Here is a 9,108-nt window from a genome sequence, read left to right as displayed (position 1 = left end):
GGGGAATGTATTCAAACTGCAAGAGAATAGCTTTAGTTTAGGTATTAGGAAGAAATACTTTACTGCCTCACCACCATTTACAGAGGGTGCAGCACTGGAAAAGGTTGCACAGAGAAGTTGTGGGTCCCCCATCCCTGAAAATATTCAAGGCCAGTCTGGATGGAGCTCTGGACAACCTGGTCTAGTGAAAACTGGTCCTGCCCACAGCAGGGAGTTGAAAGAATGTGATCTTTAAGGTCCTTTCCCACCAATACATTCAATGATTCCATGATTCTGTGATATATCCGCTCCTCTGTCTCTGGCAGAAAAAGAAACCTGATCAAGTTGCCCATTCCAGAAAACTGCAAATTTGAGGGAGTGGGGGGTGGAGGGGTGTTTATTTGCTGTCAAAAAATAAATCTTTTTTTTGTAATCAGAGTGTTCTTTCATCCTTTTCCAAGCTTTTGGTCCCCTGGGTAATCTTTTTGCATCCTTACTTACCTGCTTTATTGCCATTGGGAGGGGGTTAAGCAACCCGAAAATGAAACAAGAGCTCCTGTTTCAAACTGCAGCAGCCACTTCAGTGACTCTGAAGTGCCAGCCATACAGTTTGAATGCATGGGCATTCAAAAGGTGAGTGGCTTGGAGGAATGGAGTTCTTGCCCCGTTGCGAAAGCTTCGAGGAAATCAGAAGCAACCAAATGCCATTTCAGCTCAAGCCCTTCCCAAATTCTTCCCCTTCCCCCACCCCTAGAATGGGCAGGCAGAGCTGGGCTCCTGCAAGGTTCCAATTTGAGTACTTTGGCTCCCTGTGCTTCCTGAATGGAATATGGCTAGTGAAGGAGGGAAGGGAATCTCAGGAGACAGGAGAGTATTTTCTCCCCTCCCCTTTCTCTCCTCAGGAGCCCCTCCGAAAGGTACATGCCTACACTGGGTTTACATCTGACCCCTTCCCACCCAAACCTTCAGTGGTGGGGATGTATTTTGTGGAACAGGATCTGTCTGGGACTGGTGCTGGGGGAGCCAGCCCGACAAAAACAAACACCTGTGGAGGGTGGCAAAGAGAGGGGTTGCAAAACCCATGCAATGGATGTTTTCATTTGCAGGTGCGAGAGAGCTTGGGCTGCTCTACTCCCCTTTTCTGCCTTAGGATTTTTCTCTTGGCCAATGCAGGGGTAGGAGCTGTGGGGAGAAAGGGCTGCGGGAGTGGGCCTGTGGGTGTTTTCCTTGCACGTAATGGCTGAGCCTTCCCAGGGCTCCCACTGCCCTCTTCCAGAACTGGGGGCTTTCTTTTACAACCTAAAGTTTGGAAGCAAGAGTGAGGTGCTGGCAACAAGGCAGCAGGTGTGTGTGCAGCCACTGGTGCAGCACCCACATCCCCTGGGATGCCCAGGTGTGGGTCTGGGAGTGGGCAGCATCTGCCTGATGAGCTCCACCTGCATCCTGTAGGAACATCGGAGTACAGCCCACTGGAGTGGATCCTCTTCCACTGCTACTATGGCCACTCAGTGACAATCTGGTCCCTGGGCGTCCTGCCCCATGACACGGTCTGCTGACCAAGTCTTGAAGGTTATGCCTGCCCTAAATCTAACTCTGTCCCTTCCAGATCCTCAGTGGGCTTGACCTTTCCATGCAAAAGCAGAAATAGATGGAGAAGATGAGAAGAACCTGTGGAATCTAGAAATTGGTGGTCACCACACACAAGCTCAAGCCCACCAGATTCTCTGCCCTGAAATGCTGGCCTGCATTTTTGGGTTGGGCTGACCTTGGAGAAAAAGAAATTCTCCAAAAATAACACCATCCATCTTGAAGAAGAGCAACCTCTTGAAGTACTACTAGTGAACAAGAGTGAGCAGTAGAGCCAACCAATGGACCAAGCCACCCAGGGAGAACAGCACAATCTCCTCCAAGAGCCCATTCAGACAAGGAAGTTTACAGCTTTGATGTTGGATCAGGACATCCTAAAGGTGCAGCTGCTCTTAGGGATTTGCATATCCAAGCATTAACAGTCTTATATGTGACAGTTCAGACCAGAGCAATCCAGGTCAGTTTCTGTCTGTGATGAACCTTTCCTTCTATAAAATGACAAGAAAAGTGAGTCCAATAGTACAAGCAGGTCTGCCTCTGACTAACAAACTCAATTTAGCTACCAAGTGAGCACCCATACTATCCCCTGCTGTAGAAAAGGTCTGCTTGCATGCCACAGTTCAGCAAATGCAAAAGGTTTAATCCTTTTATCTAGAGGTTCAAATCCTCTCCCTACCTCCCCTCTTTCCCCACTACACCTACTCTTGACCTGACCATCTGCTCTTAAATATCCTATCATATCCCTATTGCCATGATATCTCAATTCTAATTGCTGTAGCCTTCTTAACATTAGAAGAATGAAAAGTCCTAAATTATATACAAGCCCAAAAAGGTCTAGACTTTGTAGGCCCCTTTGATTATTACAGCCAGTAGCAAACAGAATCACACTATTCATTAGGGAGCCTCTTTGGAAGGTGAATTCAAGCTAGTATTAGGATTCAATATGGAACAGGCACCAGTGTACCAATCTACACTGCAGGCCTGCCTCATTCCTTAAGGATATGTGCCTGAACATGAATCAATATGGTAAGGTGAAGGTAGAACTGTAACATGCAAAATGAATCTCCTCCCTGATCTTACTGAATCATACGACTGAATCATAGCTTGAGCAGGAATGGAAATTAACACCCTTGCTATCATTCCACTCATCTTCAAATCTGCAAATCCCACCACCCACGAGCCATTGAAGCCATAATCAAATAATTCCTTGTACAAGCAGCCGCCTTGTCATTAGTCACCTTTTGAAGCATAACCAATGAGACATTGGCCAACTAAACCACCCAATGTCCTGCCCCTATTGACAACAGCAATTGCAATCAGACTAGTCCCAGTCCCATTCCATTTCTGATTCCCAGAAGTACTTAATCCCTAATCACAGCTATTATTCTAGCAAACATAATTAAATTTCCCATCTCCCATCACCATTCTCTTCTTAACTCACTCAAAACTATATAATCACCATAATCCTTGCCTCAGCAGCCCTAGGAGACTGAATTGGACTAAATCAAACACAAATTTGAAAAATCTTAAGCATTCTCACTTAGGTTGAAGAGCCATAATTGTTAAACACCCCCTAACTAACTTTCTACTTACACTTCCTAATAACTGTCACAATATTCTGCACTCTAAATGCAAACAAAGTTCAAAAAGTACCACTGATAATGGCCTAAAGAACGAAAAACCCACATACTCAATATAAACTCAATATTAGTATTAGGCTTTATAGCAGGATGAGGTGCTCCACTACCTTTCCAGGGATTGAGGTAAGACTGACTGCCAGTAGTTCCCTGGGACTTCCTTTTTGCCCATTTTGAAGACTGGGCTGACAGTGGCTTTCTTTAAGTCCTCAGCGGCTCTCCTGAGGACTCTCTCTCCGAGTTCTCTCCTAATCCCCACGACCTTTTAAAGATGACCATGAGCAGCCTTGCTATGGTGTGCACCGGCTCTCAGTATTCATGGATGCATCCCATCAGGGCCCATGGACTTGTGGATGTCAAGTTTGCCTAGGTGATCTCTACCCCAATCCTCCTTGACCAAAGGAAAGTCTTCCTTCCACCATTCCTTTATCCTGGTCTCCTGTGTCAGAGATTCCTGAGGGGTGCTCATGTCAGTGATGACTGGTGCAAAGAAGGTGTTCAATAACTCTGCCTTCTCTGCATCCTCTGTTACAAGGTGTCTCCGTTTAACAAGACAAGTGTTTTGCTAAGGAGGATGAGTTATGAGGAAGACCAAGCTCCTCCCTCTAAGCAATTGTAAATCCGAAATTAAGAGGCTCCAATTGAGGAAGTATGGAGAAAGAAAAGATAACAGCCCTCTATTAAAGGATATATGTGTATTGGCAGAGCAACAAAAGAACAAAAACAACTAAACAGTAATCCTGTACCGAAAGTTCCCTCCAGAAAACCATTTAAATTCTTTCCGCCTTTTGGCGCAATTCTAATCACGACCAGCAGGGGGCGCTGTTGGATCACTGGAGGAGCAGGGCCTGCAGTTGCTCGTAGTGGCCGGCAGGGGGCGCTGTTGGACCTCAGTGCACGGGAGGAGCCGAAATGGAGATTCCCACACACGGAGAAGGAGAAGGGGAAAAGGGGTTCTTCCCATGAACTCAGGCTGTCAGCGGCTGGCTCTGGCCGGGATTCCCCCCCGCTTCGTCGATGGCGCAAGCTGCTGCCAAAAACGGGAACGGAGGAGGGAAGGGGCGACCTCCTCCCCCGAAGGTTCCTCCGCAGAAGGGCCAAGCCTCTCCGATGAAATCCCAGCAGGTCTGGGCTGGGGGCAGAACAGGGCACAGGAGAACGAAGGCGAACTGGGGCCAGAAGCAGCCAGATGACCTGGCCGAAAACAAAATGAACCTCGGAACCCCTCCACATGCACACACTCCCTGAGTCAGGTCAAAAGTGGAGTGCCTGCTGTTTCCCAAGGGGAGGGAAAAAAACTCATCACCTCTCATCACCTCTCCCCCTCAGTCTTCTGAGGGCCATCAGCCTGGACTGTGGCCTGTCACCAGTTCTTTTGTGTGTGTGAATCACCCCAGCCGAAAACCACCCTCCCTTTCCCTTGTTCAAACATCCCTCTTTTACAATGATGCAGGGGAAGGAAGAAAAAAAATATTCCCCACTTGTTTTTTTAGAACAAGTAAACCTATGACACAAGGGTTTCCCTTCCATCTCGTAACAGGCCCACATTAAGCTTTGTTTTCCTTTTGTTACTGATGTATTTGAAGAAGCCCTTCTTGCTGTTCTTGACATCCTTGGCCAGATTTAATTCCGGTTGGGCCTTGGTCTTCCTGGTCTCATTCCCTTGCTGTGCACCACGTGGCCCGAGAAAACAGCGAAAGTAATGCGGTAAACAAGTTTCTGCAGTTTAACACCTTCCCTGGGCAGACAAAAACAATGGGGAACAGGGGCAAACCAAAACCTGGAAGCCTATTTTGTCCAAAAGTATTTATTCTGCCAAGATGCTTGTGTGGGTTCTGGCATAGCGGCAGCTGGTGAAAGCATCAGCCATGGTCCCAGGCAGCTCCGGTGGTGGTGGTGCCGATGTGGCGGTTCTGGCAGTGGTGGTGCAGCTGTGACGGCTCTCTTGCAGTGCTGAGAGGACACACAGTCCTGATCCGCAGTCCCACACACCCTCTCCTGCCTGTGCAGCAGCAAAAATAGCAAACCTTCCTATGAGAAATAAAAATACAGGGTTTTTTATAAATAGGCGTATCGTGAAGTTGTAAGACATCCAAGTTCCAAGAGCTGAACTTGGGTATCAGGGTCTCTTTTGGAGGGATAAGGGAAATGAGAAAATTCTTAAAAATTAAATCTTTTAGGGCCATTTTGTACACGAGGTTCCTTTTCTCCTTGGGCTAAGAACAAAGGAAGATCCATCACCTTTGACAGGGAATGGCTTGCAGCCAATTGGGATAAAGGGAAAGCCCCTTTTCAGAGAAAAGAAACCTTTTTAGGTAAAGAGGAATACATTAAAACTTATCTGAGAAGGGTGGGATTTTGGAAAACTATAAAATGTATAAGTTGTATGCCCACAGGGTCTTTTTCCCTGAAAAACTCGGTGAGAGAAGGACCCAGCACACTAAATAAATTCTTTGTTTCTTTGTTCCCTGAATTATGCCGTCTTTCTAAATTTAAAAGAGGGATTTTTCCCACATTCCATTTTCGGCTTCAGGAGCGAAAGAGGTAGTCCACCAAACATGACACAGAAGGTGTAGAATACACCATTTGGTCACCCCACATAGTGCTAAACTCCACCTCCTATCCTTTTAACTAGGGCAACCTTTCTTCCCTGCAAGGCCCATTTCTTTGGGATTCTTCCAAGAAGGTCCCTGAAGAGGATAAGTTTGTTCTGCTGAAGTCCATGGTTGCGATCTTCCTTGCTGCCCTGCTTCCTCCTCACTCGGTACTAAACTCCACAATCTCATGGTCGCTGTATCCAAGGCTGCTCCCAGCCTTTGCATCTCCATGGTCTAGTATTCCTGGTCTCTTTCCCAAACAGCTTCATGACAACATTCCAGTCATGAGACCTGTCTCATTATGTCTCCCATTATGCAGTAAGAGCGAAGCTCTCAGACTGCACAGGGAGCTCTAGTTCCTCCTGCTCATTCCCCATACTGCAGGCATTGGTATATAGAGGCACCTTATAGAGGGATTGGAGTTATGAGAAATAAATAATCTGGTTTTATTATAAGCAAAATTAATTTAGTGGAAAACAGAAGGGGGTGGAATTTTCTTTTCTTTCATTTAATTCCAGGGTTTCTTCAGGCACCTCGTGGAGGCTGTAAGGTGAAAGGCCCCATCTGGGCCTGGCGCCAGGGAAACATTGTGGTTGGGGTAGGGAAAATATAAAAATGGAAAAATATACCCCTGGCCACATGGCCGGCCTTTGTGTGCACAGAGACCCCTCTGTACATGTACAGAGGGGTACATTATCAATCAATCAGGAGGGAGGGTAACAACCCCTCTTGAGTTCGAAAAATTACCTTTTAAGGTAAAATACCTGTCACCTGTTGAATATTTAACAGCTTATGTAACCAAGAAGGTACAAAAGGGCACGTTTTTCAAACGGCAGGGTGCTCGGACCAGGTCACGAGTTCGTGCACCCAGCGCACTGTTAATAAAGTTCATTGTTTCACTGTATTTGGCCGTCTTCTAAATTTCGATTGGAGATATTTCTCACAGAGTGTAGGGGTGCAAGAGGATGCCCCACAGTCAGTCTTTGGCTTTCTGGAGGTATCCCCGCTTAAGCCTTATTTTTCTGGATGGGTGGTCACTATAACTTCCCCCTTCCCCCACCTTTCCCAGCTTAAAGCTCACCTTACCAGGATGGCAAAGACTTAATGCATGTCTAATGGCCCGTAATTCTGCCTCCTGCTACTGTAGGTACTGTTACACTCCTACAGACTCTGCAAGGAGGCTTGGGACCTGGGAGACCTAAGTGAGGGGAAGAAGGAGGGGAGAATGAAGCAGGGAGGAAGAAAGAAAGGGAGGCAAGGGAAAATTGGGAAATAACAGGGAAGAAAAAAACGAGGGTGGGAGAGAGGGAGGGGGAAAGGCCAGGGGAAGATGATGGAATGAAAGAAGGAAGAAAGGTAAAAGAAAGAAGGCAGGTAAAAAGGAATGAAGGCAGGCAGGCAAGAAGGAAAGAAGGAAGTATTGAGGAAAGTAGCAAGAGAAGAAGGAAGATAGGAATTAAGAAGTCAAGAAGGTGGAGAAGTGGGCAAGGAGGACTAGAGGAAAGCAAAAGTCAAAAGGCAGGAAAAAGGGGGAATTTAAGTGTGTAAGTATATAAAGTAAGGACAGAGGTCAATAGTGAAAGGAGGAGGTAGGAAGTAGAGAGTAATAAAGGATGGACATGAAAGGATGGGACAGAAGGATGGATGAAAGGAAGGACAGAGGGGAGGAAGGACAGACGTGCAGTGAGGATGGAGGGAAGTAAGGGGGGTAGGGGAAGGAAAGGAGGAATGTAAAAGAAGAAAGGAATGTGAAAGAAGAAAGCAGGGATGTAGCATGTCTGTAGATATTGTACCTATCTTTGCATGTTATATGCAAAGTCATTTGATTGTAAATAAATTTTGTTTACAGGTTGTCATGATCTGGGGAAATGGCTGTTCATCAGAAGTAATGGAGATAGAAGGGATAGCAGGCAGGAAATAAAAGAGAACTTGGCAATCATGCTGCATAACGTTATCTGCCAACAAAATCAACCAACCTTACCTGGATGGACAGGCTCCCTTACTTAGCCTGGATGAGAAATATGCCATTTTTGTGATTAATAAACAGGCAAATACTTCATCATTCAATCAGTGATGTTCATGGATGAATGAGACTCTCACTGTCCCTACTTACTATGCTGAGAAAGAAACCACAGTCAAGAGAACAGGCTTCTCAAAAATCAGCAGGGAAAGAAGCCCCTGTTGATCACAGCTCTAGTTTGACACTGTGAAGAAACTTCAGAGGTGGGAAGCCCCACAGTTGTGCAACTCAGACCGGTTGCCAGTGAAATACTACTCCTAATTTTTACCACTTACCCAGTGAGGTTTGTGAGTGAGTGAGCCCCAAAGGGCTGACTGCTGATGCCAAGTGCCTGGCACGACCAGCTCCAGTGTCAGGTAGGTAGTTTGACTGGGACTGTACCCATCAAACCATAACACAGGTGTCTTACGAGCTACGGGAGGACAGAAACCTCCCGCAGAGCAGAACAGCAAGGTTTGATCTTGATTTTCAGTACAAATATTGTCCATGAGAGCAGAGACTCACAATCCTTCTGACCTTTTGGGTTTTAAGTACGCATCCAGGAAACAGTGAATGAAGAACTCAAGGCATGAATCTCCACATAAGCAACTTTGGCATCTAGGACATTCTGCTCTGTCCCCCCAACAACCTGGGAAATTCAGGTTGTTCCTGCAAGGAACAAGTGGTCACACTGGGGAAGATGAGGCTGTCTGGGCATCCCCATCATGTCTCTCCCCCTCAAGCGCCCCTGAGAAGAGGGCCCGAAGAGGTGTCACAGGGAACCCACTTGCCACATATGGGCAGCAGGGTTGGGACTTTCACCATGACAGAATGCAGGATTAGGAGCTAAGGGGTGCAGGGGAGTGGAATAATTAGTCCTCTCTCCTGGTCTGTCCTGGCAGTTGGTCCCTGTCCAGCATCCCGTAAGAACCCCAGAGTCCTCCCAGATGATACTCAAGGCTTAAGAGCCCTGTATCTCCAAAACAATCCTACAAACCTCCAAATCACCCCTCAAGCCTGATAGCAGTTCCACATCTGCCTTCTGCTGGGCACCAGATGTTACCACCTTCATCAACACGCAGGCAGTCTTGTCTTGCACCTGCTCCCAGAAACACCAGCCCCACCACCCTGTGTGGTCTGGTCTGCCATCCTCTTTCCATCCCTCCTCATACCTCCTTATGTTCCCTGAACTGCCCACGAAGAAAAAGCCACTTTATAGGGCAGACTGTGTGCCCTGGGTGAGGATTCCAAATCCACACCAATTTCACAAATAACTCCTGGGATGAGCACATTAAGGTCACATCCTCCT

The sequence above is a fragment of the Neopelma chrysocephalum genome, unplaced genomic scaffold (genome assembly GCF_003984885.1).
Source record: "Neopelma chrysocephalum unplaced genomic scaffold, ASM398488v2 Primary Assembly neopelma1_117, whole genome shotgun sequence".
NCBI lineage: Eukaryota > Metazoa > Chordata > Aves > Passeriformes > Pipridae > Neopelma > Neopelma chrysocephalum.
This window is presented reverse-complemented; position numbering follows the sequence as displayed.